Raw genomic sequence first — 16,061 nt, 5'->3', positions numbered from 1 at the left:
AAAAACATTAAAATTAACTACAAATATGCGTGTCCGATTGCAAAACGATGACTCTGGTCAAACATTTTCAGATCAATTGCTAGCAATGGGAAACGGAAAGCTCCCAGTAGACTCAATTTCAGGACGTATACAACTACCTGCTGATTTCTGTAATTTAGTGACGTCCAAAAATGAATTGATTGAAAATATATTTCCGAATATTCTAAAAAATTATAAAAATAATAAATGGCTAAGTGAAAGAGCGATTCTCGCACCCAAGAATATAGACGTCCACGAAATCAACAATATTGTTTTGACCAAGATTCAAGACCAGGCAGTCCTTTACAAGTCAGTCGACACAGTTTTGGAACCAAATGAAGCGGTTAATTATCCATCTGAATTTTTAAATTCCATAGATCTTTCAGGGTTTCCACCACACGTGCTACAACTAAAAATAGGCGTACCAATAATATTGTTACGTAACATAAACCCACCAAAGCTTTGCAATGGCACTCGACTTGCCGTAAAAAAAACAATGGAAAACCTAATAGAGGCCACAATCCTGACAGGGCCTTTTGAGGGTGAGGCTGTTCTTATTCCTCGCATTCCCATGATTCCAACAGATCTGCCTTTTCAATTTAAAAGATTGCAATTCCCAATTCGATTAGCATTTGCAATCACCATTAACAAAGCTCAAGGTCAATCATTAGAAAAATGTGGTATTGATCTTAATACTGATTGTTTTTCCCATGGACAATTGTACGTTGCATGTTCGAGGGTCGGTAAACCTGACAATCTATTTATATGCAGCGAGAATTGGACAGCGAAGAATGTTGTATATTCTCAAGTTTTACGAAGTTAGTTGTATTTCGGAACAGACTGTTGTATATTCACAAGTTTTACGTAGTTAATTTGTATTGTATCTATCTATCTATCTATCTATATAAAAACGAGTTGTGTGTATGCATGTTTGTTTGTTTGTAAAAAGAACGTTTGCATATGACGTCATTATTAGTACATACGGCTTTGTATATGGACAGACAATGGGAAAGCCAAGAATGTTGTATATTCGCAATTTTTACGTAGTTTGAAACACATATATAAATCTATCTATATTCACAGGTGGGACACAGGGACACAACTACAATGGCGCGTAACTAATATGGCGCGTAACTAATATGGCGCGTAACGACTTACGCGCGCGGGGGGGCTTGGGGGGGGCGCGAAGCGCCCCCACCAACTAGGTGTTGGGGTGGCGCGAAGCGCCACCCCAACAGCTAGTATATATATATATATATATATATATATATATATATATATATATATATATATATATATATATATGATCCTCTATAGGAGGGCGTAAGATCCAGATTTATGGACAACGGCCTCTGTAAAGGGCTGCCTCGACCCTTTCGGGGTACCTGCAAGACTGGGAAACTTGCGGTCAATTTTTCCCACTTGAGGAGTGGCGCCCCTCGAGGAAATTATAGCCTAGTAAACAACACAGCACTCGTACGGGATTCTGATTATTGGATAATTTTCTGGGCTTGGTTTGTTTTGATGGGCGTTTTCGGGCTGAAAAACCTCTTCCTAGCTAATTTATCTACTATGGGCTGCCTCCCCGTAGTAGCATAATATTTGTAGGCATGAATATATAATGAGTCGGAGGTAATAGGCTTGGGACTGTCTGTGCAGGATTTCGACTCTTGTTGATAGAAGAGCATCGCCAAGTGCTGAAAACCATGTTGTGACCAAGATGGGCCCAGGATTGAACAAAGCCTCCAACTTACTGGAGGTCCCAGGGACTTCTTGCTGTCCGGTTCTAAGCCGGCTTAAGCGCTTCGGTGTAGACTTGAGAAGATATGTTGGTCCCCATCCTGCACTGGTATCCGGGATCACTGCTTTTCTTGAGGCCAAAATAATTTCAAAGATTTAAAGAACATGAAAATTGGAACTTGGAATGTTACGACGTTAAAAAATGACTATCGCATCGACATTTTGACTGACGAATTCAGACGGTTTGAACTGGATTTATTAGGAGTTTCAGAAACTCATATCCCAGGGGTAGGAAGCATGAAATTAGGTGACATAGAATTTGTTTACTCAGGAAGGAAGGATGGGGTACATAGACAGGGAGTAGGGCTCATGATGAATAAGGAAGCTGCTAAGTCTTGTTTAGGCTGGGAAGGTATTAATAATAGAATACTAATTGCTCATTTTATGACTAAAAAGTTTAGGGTATCAGTTATAGTAGTATATGCCCCCATTGAACCAACTGATGGAGATACTAGTGACTCAGATGAATTTTACTTACAGTTACAGGAGCAAATAGACAGGGTACCAGGTAGAAATATGGTGTTTTGGCTAGGAGATTTTAATGCCCAGGTTGGTAGAAATAGGGATAGATGGTATCCTAGCCTAGGTAATTTTGGTGTAGGAAAAGAAAACAGTAATGGCTATAGGCTTTTGCAATTTTGTAGGTATAACAACCTAGTTATAACCAATACGGTGTTTGGTCACAAAATGGCCCATAAGTTGACATGGTATTCACGTGATGGTAAGACAGCAAACCTTATTGATTATGTTATTGTAAACAGAAGACTAGCAGGATCAATACAAGATACTAGGGTGTATAGGAGTGCCGTTATTGATGTTAAAAGTAAAGATCACCATCTAGTAGTGTCTAAGGTTAATTTAAAGCTGAAATTTCGGAAGAGTAACTCCCTCCCGGGAAGTTATGATGTTGGTAGACTTCAGGATGAAAATTTGAGAAAAAAATTCCAGGAACAGTTGAGTACTAAACTTGAGGGTTTAAAATTTGACAATGTGGAAGATGGATGGAATAATTTCAGAAAAACAATTTGTGAAGTTGCTGATGGTGTCCTAGGGAAGAGTGCTAAGACAGCAACTAGGAATATTAGTGAAAAAGCTTTAGGTTTAATAGAGAGTAGAAGGGGTTTGTATAAGAATTATCTGAGCGATAGGTCGTATGAAAACAAAAGGAATGTAAAGAAAGTGGAGAAAGCATTAAAATATGAACTAAGGAGATGTGAAATGGAGGCGATGGATAAAATTGCTGAGGATCTGGAAGATGCGGCTAGACGGCATAATAGTAAAATATTATACTGGCATGTTAATAAATTGAAAGGGAGTAGCCGATCCGGACTAGTCCCAGTTAAAGATAGAAATGGGGTTACAATTAGTGATAAGGAAAAAGTTAAAGAAAGATGGGTGAAACATTTTGAGAATGTGTTAAACCGAGATACAGTTGCAGGAAAAGATATAGATGAAAATGAAAAAGTTTGTGATACCTTGGATGTGAAGGAAGATTTGTTTAGTGAGGAAGAATTAGCGACAGTACTAGAAGGATTAAAAAATAATAAGGCCCCAGGTGCTGATAGTATGATTAATGAGTTCCTTAAATATGGTGGCTCTGAGGTTAGGAATAAGCTACTGAAGATTATGAACATGATTTTTGAAAAAGGGGAAGTACCCAATGATTTTAGGAAAACCTTAATTAAACCACTGTATAAGAAAGGTGACAAGAGTGAATGTCGGAATTATCGAGGCATTAGTCTGGTCAATGTAGGTAGCAAATTACTGAGTAATATGATACTTTTTAGACTGAGACATGCTGTAGACAAAGTTTTAAGGGAAGAACAATGCGGTTTTAGAAAAGGTAGAGGATGTGTCGACCATGTTTTCACTCTTAGGTTAATAATTGAGAAGTCCCTTCGTTGTCAAACACCTTTGGTCCTTAGTTTTATCGATTATGAGCAAGCTTTCAATTCTGTTGATAGAACAGCGTTAACAAAGGTCTTATCGTTATATGGTATACCAGAAAAATACATTAAAGTGATTTGCGCTATGTACGAGAATAATACTGCTGCGGTTAAGGTAGGAAATGAGGTTAGCAACTGGTTTTGTATTAAATCAGGAGTTAAGCAGGGTTGTGTTCTATCCCCCTTTATATGGATCATTTTGATGGACTTCTTCTTAAGGAGCACAGGAAAGGCAATTGGAGACCATGGAATCAAATGGGGAGGAAGAACGCTCCTGGACTTAGATTATGCTGATGATTTAAGCATATTAGATGAAAGTGTGAGCAAAATGAATGAATTTTTAGAGGTTTTACGAGTTCAGGGTGCTAAAATAGGCTTGAAAATTAATGTTAAGAAGACTAAGTCACTAAGGTTAGGAATAAGTGAAGATGAACAGGTGACCTTAGGTAACGAAAAGATTGATCAGGTTGGGAGCTTCAGTTACCTTGGTAGTATTATTAGTAAAGATGGTGGGAGCAGTGAAGATGTTAAAAGTAGAATAGCTAAAGCTCAGGGTGTTTTTTCACAGTTAAAAAAAGTTTGGAAGAATAGAAAGATAAGCCTACAAACCAAGATTAGAATATTGGAAGCTACAGTGATGACAGTGGTCAAATATGGCTCTGAAGCATGGACACTCCGAAAAGCAGATGAAAATTTACTAGATGTTTTCCAGAGAAATTGCCTACGGATTGTTCTGGGTACCCGGCTGACTGACCGTATTTCAAACAGTAGGTTGTACGAAAAGTGTGGTTCAATCCCGCTTTCTGGGGCTATAATGAAAGAAAGGTTGAGATGGCTAGGCCACGTTCTACGGATGAAGGATGACAGATTACCGAAGATTGTCCTTTTTGGCCAACCGTCTGGGGCTACACGGAAAGCAGGTCGTCCTTGTCTGGGTTGGGAGGATGTCATAAATAAGGATTTAAAGAAAATGGGAACTTCCTGGGAGGGTGTAAAGAGGGAGGCTTTAAATAGATTAGGTTGGAGGAGGAGCGTGCGTAGCTGTGTTGGCCTCAGGCGGCTTGGTGCTGCAGTGAGTTATTAGTAGTAGCAGTAGTAGTATATATATATATATATATATATATATATATACATATATATATATATATATATATATATATATATATATATATATATATATATATATATATATATATATATATATATATATATATATATACTACTACTAATAATAATAATAATAATAACTCACTGCAGCACCAAGCCGCCGGAGGCCAACACAGCTACGCACGCTCCTCCTCCAACCTAATCTATTTAAAGCCTCCCTCTTTACACCCTGCCAGGAAGTTCCCATTTTCTTTAAATCTTTATTTATGACCTCCTCCCAACCCAGAAAAGGACGACCTGCTTTCTGTGTAGCCCCAGACGGTTGGCCAAAAAGGAAAAACTTCGGCAATCTGTCATCCTTCATCCCTAGAACGTGGCGTAGCCACCTCAACCTTTCTTTCATTATAGCCCTAGAAAGCGGGATTGATCCACATTTTTCGTACAGCCTACTGTTTGAAATACGGTCAGTCAGCCGGGGACCCAGAACAATCCGTAGGCATCGAAATCTTAATGGCTATAGCCTTCTATTACAAAACTCCAAGGTTAACCGATGTTATTTATTTCGAATCGATATAAAAATTTGAATGTTTTATCACATATAGTTTTTACGTTTTCTAGTTGTGCTGTTTGGGAGCTTCTGCGTACTTCTTATTTCCCGTTCTTCACTATTAGAGAGATTCATGTATATTTGTTTATAGGAAGGAACGCCGACAATAAATACAGTCTATTGATGGTTATCATACTCAGTCTAATGGCTCTTGTAATCTTAGTTTTAGTAATACTGAAACTAAGCTTAGTTAAAACGAACAGTCCAAGCAAATGTATTTGTTCTCCCAATGAGACAACGCACACAGGAGATGTGATTGGTGATATCGTATTTGACGAATTAATTGCTAAAGGAATCGAGTCTCAATGCAACGGTACAGTGCTTTGTACTTTAGGTAAGAGGGGCCTTTAAGTAATTTATGCAAATTAACTTTATTTTCTTGAAAATGATGCAAGTCATTAAAGATTTCCGTCATAGAGAACGCAATAACGCTGCTAAAGTGAAGAGCAAAGTGGGCTCAACGTATTTTTAGATTTTATTTTTGTTTCTTTTTACACCAATGCACTTTGTGTAGAAAGAGTTTTTATTACTCTTTAATGAATCTATTAATTTTATACAGAAAATTGAACGTGGAATTAGTTGAAATGACAATTAATTCTTTCAGTGACCAAACTTATGTGCGAACTGAGCTAATTAATAGAACGGAGTTAGATCATAAAAATAAGGTTGCAAAATTTTTTTATTGTTTAGATAAGCGCCGATGCCCGTCTGCTTGGGTAAAAATAGAAATTGGAAAGAGGGACGGTACAGTTCAGAGGAAAACGATAAAAATAGGTTTAGTAACTATTCTCACTATGAATGTTCAAGTAGGAGTAAACTTTGGGGATATTGCGAATCTCCTATCCTTAAAAGTGGCTTCTTTAACGGTGGGAGATGCGGAAGTGGCTAGGCCACAACATTAAATATATAACGCATGAAGTTGATTTTTTTTGGATATTTAAAATAGTGAACTTCGAAACGCCTGTACCAAATATGAGACTTGACAAGTAGGCCTTTATATTAAAATGAAAATGAGAAAAAAATTATTGTATGTGCTTTTCCTTGTAAATTTCGAGAAATTTTAGCACAATATGAAAAACCAAATGTGGGAATCCAATTCCCATTTGATGAAGATTTATTTTACTCTCGATAAAAGAAAAGAAAACAAAAGGGAAGGAACAAATATTGAAAACAACTACAATAAAGAGATACAGTCAAAGATGGTAGATACTGGAGTCCAAGTCAAATGTCACGAGGATTTATTATGCGTGATTGGAAAAGCTGAGCAAAGCGAACAAGAATAAAGAAATGTAAAAAAGAGACAAGGTTTGGAGAATCAGTCTGCAGTAGAGGAAAAGTAAAATTTTAGGAGGATTACAAAACGGCAAGAACGCAAAAGAGCTCAGGAGAAGCAAAGAGTCCCAATATCCATGGGGTAATAGAACAAGACAATAGCAAAACAATGAAACCTAAAAAAAAAGACGCTATGATCCAGTTAAAAGTTTAAGATGATTTACCTCGTGGAACAAAGAAATGGGAGGAAAGTAAGGAAGAAATAACAGAAACAAAAAAGGAAATGTGATTTACAAATTCAGTCAGTAATTGTGGAGAAATTTTTTTTCGGGGAATTACCAAACGAAGTGAGGAGAAAGAAAGAGGTCCATGATCCCTTGGAAATAAAACAAGATAATCATGAAATAGAGTAAAACAACCAACAGCGGGTTGTGGAAAAGTTGGGAGATATTAAATCTAGGATTGGATTGAAAAAAATGGGAAGGAATCTGAGATTTGTCCTATCAACTCTAAGGGATTTTTGGTGTCCTTTGGAGGAGAGGAGCCCCTTCGGGGAGCCATGAATGAGGGACGGTTCACTCAACGGATAACTAATTAGCCAGTTGTGATCCCGTTACCGAGATTTTGACTCTCCGATCTCGAGTCCTTGGGGGATATTCTCACCCAGTCACTTCATGTTTCACCCAAGCCTTTGTCCGGAAACCCTATTCATAGTTTTAAATCTTCATGGAAATCAACAATTATTTCCTGCAAACCTTATTCCTCAAGTTAGGTATTCAAACTTCACTATCAGTTGGCATCGAAGAGCGTTCTTCACTTGACTATCCCAGGGGAGGGGACCCAGAAGAAATCGATGCATAGTCTATGGAGATTCCAGTCTGATTTCTCTGTAGGCCTACGTTTATGGTTTTCACAGGCCTTTGTATTTTTGGCCTCGAATTATTTCAAATTATGCCAAGGCGGTGATTCACGTTTTAATTGAGATGTGTTATTTCATTCGATGGAGATTAAGAGACTATTTCAGCCAATTTTTCAGGATGACTGGCATCATCAAAAATGCCAGAACCTCATTTTACGCTTCTCTCAAATATAAATTCGGGAGATCGGGAACATTTTTGTTTACATTATGCTAATGCAATCATGCTAAAATCCATTCGAACGCTACCATTGAGGGCAATTTATCAATAGGTTTCAAATTGGTCTGGCGAGATTAATGCTATATTCTCCGTTAAAGGTTCGGCAAAGGTTCACTCAAAACGTACAGTGGCTGTTCGGATGATACTCATATCTTGAGTACCAAACTAATCCAATACAATGACACCATGAGTTTTAGCAAGCATTGCTTCGTTTATATAATTTTCAAGTAGTTTCAATCTCGATCTAGGGATTGCATCGTCAATCCATATAGGGTCCTGTAAGACTTATCGAAAGATAAATTGTAGAGTGGATTTCCAAATTTTTTACATTAAAGAGAGGAAAGACCAAACATTTCAAATTTTTGGGGTGAATTTGTCCTTGACCCTTCGATGATCCAACGCAGGAAACGTTTATGAGAGTGTAGAACATGGTTACTATGAACAATTCTATCCGCGACAACCGCTCTCTGAAAACATTCATTTTCAAATTTATTCCACCGAAGATTTTTTCATTGATTTAACTTCCACATTTATAGATTTACATATCATAGTAAAAAAAAAATCTAACAATGAAAAGCCAAGTGCTGCCGAAGGTTATACTATGAAAATTTTGCACTACAAAATTTGTTTAGACAAATGGTTTTCTAAATAACTGCAAAGTTTGTTAGCAAAAGCAACAATCTATCCAAATATGCAAGTTACATACAATTCATGTTGTATGTAACTTGTTGTATTGTATTGTAACATGTTGTGTAACAATCTTTTACCTACTGAATCAAATCGTTGTCTTCAGCATATTCTACTAATGCATTTAACACATCTTGTAGTTTCTGCATATGGATTTCATTCATTCAACATTGCAGTGCTAGACACTGCGGACATTTACCGCAAGCGCCCCCTATTTGTCTATTCTTATGCCACCACTACCCCTCAATAAAAAAAATGCAAAAGAAAGTAATTCTAAACATGAGAATATCGTTTGCGACGTTGCTTAAAATAAGCAAATTGAAAAACGTTAATTTATTTATATGAATTAGAATAGTATCTTTGACTTTACAAAGAGATACAAAAAAAGTGAAATTATATTGTATTGTAGAAAATATGATCCTGACTTTGAATGCCAAGATAAGCACAAGTTGAATTGTGACGATCCACCGCCAGCTATCGTTGTCAATGATTGTCTATACGCGGGTATGTTATCGTTGTAGATATATATGTAATATAATAAAATGTCGATATCTCAATATATAAAAAAATGCCTCCTACGACCATAAAATAGCTGAAGTGACAAACAGATGCCTAGATAGGGAAAAGAACACGGAAATTACCAAAGTTTTAATACTCTGCGGCACGAAAAAGCTATCACCTGCTGATGAGAGATCTACGACCTTTGTAGTCACTGCAGCGTTCGATTCATCATCTGCTACCGGCTTATAAAAAAAGCCAGAATTCTCGGCGTCACCCAGATGATACTTTAAGGCTCCTTCCAAGTACTTTAGATTTTTTTTCCGATGAGAACCTTCTAAATTTAGTTTTTGACCATGATAAATTGATTGCATCTATTAGAATTTGCATTCCCAGCATGTTCACCTTCTGTGGGGAAATATTAATATTTGGTGGCACAAAATGGAAGAAAATGACGCTATACTAAAGCACTATCTCTTTTTACTATTTAAAAAGAGGACTAGATAGAGCAATTTTCCTTTCACGAAAACTCCCCCAATATTTTAGAACCAATGGCACCCCACGGTCACCCTTGGGAAAAAAAGAAAAAAAAAAAGAGACACGCTACTTCCTATAAAGGGAGGGGACTGTAACTCTGTTGTTACAGGGTTTTTTTCCATGGTGATTATAATGGTGTGCTTTTCACTTTGATCTGACCCTATTTTTCAAGTATTTCAGACTCTTATTCAATATTATCATAAATTTATTTTTCCAGTAAACTTTCACTATTAAAATGAGTCAAAGTAATGTCCACTGTTTCTGAATTAGCTTCAAATGTTTTTTTTTTTACTCGCTAGGTAAATTTTTTTTCGAAACGTATTCTTAATATTTCGTTTACTATTGGCCGTGTTTCGGTCTTAACCAGGGTATAGCTATAATTGCAGCAATGGTTTGGCCTAAGGTTCACACTTCGTAAAATCGTAGTATCCTTTCTACTATTTCAAAGCAGAAAGAAATCAACAGCATAGGAAAACAGCAAAAAGAAAGAAATTATAATAGAAATGCTTACCTGAATTAGAAAAATATGTTTGGTCAAATCACTTTTGTTTCAACTACAATTAGGTGAAAAGATTTCAAAAGCTATTAGAATAGGATCGACGTCACCAACTGCTTTATAGTTCTAGTCATTCAACAGGTAAACAGACTAAAAAATGGAACTTTAGCAAAAGGGCTTAACCAGCGTTTGAATTCAGCTACAAAAAATTTAATTTATATTTTTATTTATTTTTAAGATGGTGCATTATTTGCCTGGAGCTCAGTTCGTCAACGAAGATGCAAGATTGGGGAAAAGTATGATCCCGTTGAAAGAATTTGCATCCCAAGATGAAAAGTTTCTTTGTTGCTATTTTGTGTCCTATTTAATTACGATAAACTTATAATCTAGGTTTTTCAGTCTTTTCCACAATTTATGAGTAATCCAAGAGGTCTTCCTTAAATAATGAGCAATCCCTCAATAAGCGCAAGGGACTGAAGGGGGCAAACTCCCTAAAATTAGTCTTAATAACCTATTATTTTTGAAGCCCTTCCAGTAGATGCCATTTGTGGGCAGATGTCTTTTTTTTTGGTGGATACTCTTTGTTATTGGTCTTTAGGTCCGAGCGGTCCCCTACAGAAATTTACCATTTCCAACGGATGTCTATTATTATTTGTCCACGACTACAAGCGGGGTTATATATAAAATCAATATTACTGGTTCACTTTTATAATACGACAGTCACTTTAGGCAGATGCTACTATCATAACGGCTTAGTTTCACATTGCAGCTTACCTCGAGGTTTAAGCGTATAAAACAGATATGTTAGATATTTCACAGCGAGCAAAATGTGTTCAATGGAGAATCAGTTAGTGAATTTATAAAAACACGATGATCATATGCATAAGGAAATAATGAGCAATGATGAGGAGGAGAAGGCCTCTCATATATTGATAAAATTTGAATCGTTCTAGAAAATAAAAATCCTATCTGAGGATGGAAAAGAAGGGGCAAAAGCCTTCACCTTTCAAAGGGTTTTGTATTTTATGAAAAATTGGGTGAAGTTGGTGGCCAACTTATCATAAATTAACCCAAATTAAAAGGGGGAAAAGTTAACATTTTGGAAATGTAACATAGGTTAAAATTAGTTAACAGCTAACTTAGGTTAATCAAGGTAGCGACACCCAATCAATTGTGATAGAAATTGGTCTCAAAATAACACTTTTTGACTCATACAAACCAATATTGATATCTCCAATAAGTACTAATTTGGGTACTGGTTCTGAATACCTGATATTACAGCTCAATTTTTTTCTAAAAACACCTTCATGCTCGAATTTGGTGGTCTATACACGACTACAGACAACGTGCTTTCACTAAATAAATCTGCCACCACTACTAAGAATTCAAAAGCCATCTCTTCATAAAGATAATCGTGGTCACTCAACACTTTGTGAGATATGTTATTTTTTATGAATATTGCCAATCGTCCGTGTTTCTTTTTAACCCGTGTCTTACTTACGCGGGCATAGGTTGGTGAGTGCCAGTGTCTCACCGTTTCTGCTTAGAAAGTTTTGCGAGCTCCGAAAACATTGACTCCTGTATCAGGAATAACTGATGACAAGTAATTTGCGGTACTCAAAAATCCTCTGCAATTAGAGAACATCAACCTCAGGTCAAAGCGATTAATACACTGTGGGATGATTTCTGGAGTAATATATTCACAATGGGGGAAATCATTTAATCTGTATCCTATTTTATCTTTATCACCTACCTCTTTAATAAAATCGTGAATACTTACAGGATTTTCTTCTAACTGTTTTAGACTAAAAAATGTAGTGCTAGACCGACTCTGTCAGGTCTAGTACTAATGAAATTCAACATAATTTACAAGAGACGCAGATTGCGAGATCTAACTGGAGTAAAAAGACATACTTTTGGCACCAACCTGTTGATAATAGTGGCACAGATGTACAACTAGAATGAAACAAAAACCGAAAAAGAAAACCTAGTGTGAACACTTCAACAAAACAAAACTAATTACAAAAAAAAACAGGTGAAAATGTTTTTTATGCGTTTGGCAGACTTGGAACAGCCACTTTGGTCTGTTGCAATCATTTCTTTATTCAATTAAATAAAAAAAGAGTTTTTTTAAATGGAAGTAAGGAGCGACATTAAAACTTAAAACGAACAGAAATTACTCCGTAAATGAAAGGGGCTTTTCCTTCTCAACCCCCCGTTCTTTACGCTAAAGTTTGACTCTTTCTCTTAACTCTAGATTTTAAAACAGTAAAACACTTTAGCGTAAAGAGCGGGGCGTTGAGAAGGAAAAGCCCCTTTCATATACGGAGTAATTTCTGTTCGTTTTAAGTTTTAATGTCGCTCCTTACTTTCATTTAAAGAAACTTTTTTTTTTTTATTTAATTTCTGAACGAATTTGAATCTATGCATGTTTTGATTTTGGCTCTCCGCAGAGGAATAATTAAAACGAAATTTGTATATATTTTTTTTTTGGCTAAATGGCTTTCTCAGAATTTTGATCGAATAATTTTGCGAAAAGAAGAGCGGGGGAGGAAGCCTAGTTGCCCTCCGATTTTCGGTTAATTAAAAAGGAACTAGAACTTTTAATTTTTACGAACCTTTTATAAGTAAAAGATATACGTAACTTATAAATTAGCTTACGTAAAGAACTTTTGTATTCTCATGTTTTTATTACATATATGAGCGGGTTCGCCCCCTCGTCAGTACCTCCCTCTTTACACTAAAGCTTAAATTTTGTCCCAATTCATTAAGAATGACCCCTGAATCACAAAAGCCGCAGAATAAATAGTTGAAATTACTAAAAATACTTTAGCGTGAAGAGCGAGGTATTAAAAGGAGGTGAGCCCCTCATATGGGTAATAATTTCTGTTCGTTTTAAGTTTTAATGCTGCTGCTTACTTCCAGCTGAAAAAAAACTTTTTCATATTTATTTTTTAATTGTTTTTTTTTTAAATAATGCTAGTAAATCCTGCGCTCCCTTCATGGCAATTTTCTTCCCCCATGACAAATTCCTCGATGGAAAGTTCCCCCAGCATATCCCCCTCTTCTCAACCCCTGCCTCCAACCAAAAAATCCTCCTGAAAACGCTTGTACACTTCCCAATAACCATTACTATATGTAAGCACTGGTCAAAGTTTTGAACTTGTAACCCCTCCCACGGGGACTGTGGGGGAGTAAGTCGTCCCCAAAGACATAGTTATAAAGTTTTTCGACTATGCTGAATAAAATGGCTATCTCAGAATGTTGATCCATTGACTTTGGGAAAATAATTAGCGTGGGAGGGGGCCTAGGTGCCCTCCAATTTTTTTGGTCACTTAAAAAGGGCACTAGAACTTTTCATTTCCGTTAGAATGAGCCCTCTCGCAACATTTTAGGACAACTGGGTCGATACGATCACCTCTGGGGAAAAAAAAACAAGAAAAAACAAATAAACACGCATCCGTGATCTGCCTTCTGGCAAAAAATATAAAATTCCACATTTTTGTAGATAGGAGCTTGAAATTTCTACAGTAGGGTTCTCAGATACACTGAATCTGATGGTGTTTAGTTTTCGAGGGTAATATCTACGTATGTTGAAAAAATTAGGATATTTGACTATTTTATGATTGCAAATGGTAAAGAATGTGATTAAAGGCTCTTTCCCTATGTCAAAAGTTTTAGTTTTCGAGGGTAATAGCTAAGTATGTTGAAAAAATGAAAATTAGCCCTGAGCTAAATGCCCCAAGGTATGCATTTTGTCTGTAAAATCTTTGTAGGTCTTTGCTATTAACCTGTTTGCTGCCTAATTTCCTGAAATCAAGAAAAGAGAATTCAATTAGAGATGTTAACTTAAGTGAATCTCCGTATGGCTCACGTGGAAAATAATGACTCGTTTATCATAACCATTAAAGATATTAGGATAGATATGCGTTGAAATTCATACCCTCTCTCTCCAAATATATATATATATATATATATATATATATATATATATATATATATATATATATATATATATATATATATATATATATATATATATATATATATATATAACTACTTATAGTACATTCAAAGCCGTTGCTGGAATTCCATCTGGTGGTCCTGGCGCAGACCCACCTCTAGTTTGCTTTATGGCATCTTCTACTTCTTCCCGCTGGTTTTTGCGGTTAAGATTCTATGACTTTTAGGGGGTGTTTCCCCCTATTTTCTAAAATAACGCAAATATTCTCAGGCTCGTAACTTTTGATGGGTAAGACTAAACTTGATGAAACTTATATATTTAAAATCAGCATTAAAATGCAATTCTTATGATGTAGCTATTGGTACCAAAATTTCATTTTTTAGAGTTTTGGTTACTATTGAGCCGGGTCGCTCCTTACTACAGTTCGTTACCACGAACTGTTTGATGTGGAGAAAACTTCTTACAAGACAACGGAATAACCTTTTTTCTGCACTTGTAACTAGTTATTCTAAAAAAAAAAACAACTTCCCAATCACTGGAAGTAGACTTTTTTACCTCTAGCCATATTTTTGGCCCATTGTGTTTTACACACTAGCCAATGATGATTCTAAAAGATTTCATCTGCCGATCTGTCGCTAAATATTTAGTACAAACTGCATTCATAGCTGGCGGCAAGTCAGTACAGATCGAAATTCCGCCTCCCTTTAGCTTCCTGACATTTTGTAAAACTCGGTTAATCGTAATGTCGCTAGCCAGGGTCACAAGTATAGGGTCTGATCGCTTATTTTTCGGCGATCAACAATCATTCACATAGGATTTGCGTGGCGGTATACGAAAACACTGAGATTGGCGGAATCGATTGAATTTCTAGTCTTTAAAAAAACAGATTTTGAACAGTCGACTCCAGGGATTCATTTTGCTGTTCATTTGGTAAACCCTGAATCAGGAGGCCGAAGCATCTTTCCTTAACCTCTATGAGCAGCAATTGTTGTCCCAGTGAGCTAGTTTTCTGTTGGTGGGTGGCTAGGGATAATTCTAGGTTCTCGATCCTCTTATCTTTTTGTATACTGTCCTTCTTAATTTGAGCAACTTCAGCACCATATTTATCCATCTTAGCTTCCAAGCTAGTTTGCTTCTATATAATGCCATCCTGTTTTTCTTTTAGAAACTTTGGCAGGTCATTGAAGGGTTCAATGACCTGCTCATTGCATTTTCTATCTATGTTGCGTTTTCTATCTATACTCTGAGAATGGAAGAAATCTTACATAAATATATATCCAGTAAAATCCAGGGAAATAGCTTCTAACAAAATGGGAAGTGTGGGACCCGGCACGCTTGTCCCCAGCAGTTTAAGTTTAAAAGTACGACCGGTACAACTACGGCTCTTCTGTGCCGTCTTCTGTGAGGTTTAAAGTAAGGAGGACTTTTATCTGATCCTTACTAAAGGGCATACTTCTTCTTCTTTTTTTGGTTTACCCTTTATTTTGATTTTTTTGTGATGGGGGGGGATTAACTTCAAATTTAAAATTATTTGGGCAAAACATGTTTTTATGATCCTCAAACAAGAGTAAACTTGGCGTTTTTTATTCTTCTTAATTTTCTTTTGCTTATTCTTTTTTTCAGTTTGTAAATAATAATTTGGAGCAAAACTATAATTCCAAAAGGGTAGCATAACATAAACACAGTTACATCCTGGTATTCCCTTTCTTATTTTTTAAGAAATGATCACATATTCGCCGTTCAGTCAGTCATCGTGATAGCTTTTGAAAGGATATAGCCTACAAAGGAAAAGTGGGCAATATAAGAATTTTAATTATCTCTTTCAGATACATTTTAACTTTGAAACCATTTGGTCTTTCCTTTAGGGGACATATTTGGCAGTGACAGCGTATTCCATCCCCCACCCAAATATTCCCCCTGGAAAACTACCTCCCATGAAAAATTCCTATGCTTTTACATCATGTAAGTCCATGGCTTAAATTTATCTCGAGTC

General features: G+C 36.3%; 2 long non-coding RNA genes across 2 annotated transcripts in view; one reads left to right on the top strand and one right to left on the bottom strand.

Annotated features, from left to right (window-relative positions):
* LOC136036309 (uncharacterized) overlaps positions 1–16,061 on the bottom strand; it is a 487,034-nt gene that overhangs the window by 356,793 nt on the left and 114,180 nt on the right. The gene's annotated exons all lie outside the window — the stretch shown is intronic.
* LOC136036626 (uncharacterized) lies at positions 5,307–10,498 on the top strand. The gene is made up of 2 exons (XR_010619761.1): positions 5,307–5,812; positions 10,343–10,498. It is a non-coding gene; the product is annotated as an uncharacterized LOC136036626 (long non-coding RNA).

This window comes from Artemia franciscana, chromosome 15 (assembly GCF_032884065.1).
Source record: "Artemia franciscana chromosome 15, ASM3288406v1, whole genome shotgun sequence".
Taxonomy (NCBI): Eukaryota; Metazoa; Arthropoda; class Branchiopoda; order Anostraca; family Artemiidae; genus Artemia; species Artemia franciscana.
Note: the sequence above shows the minus strand (reverse complement) of the source record. Positions and strands in the feature narration are given on the sequence as shown.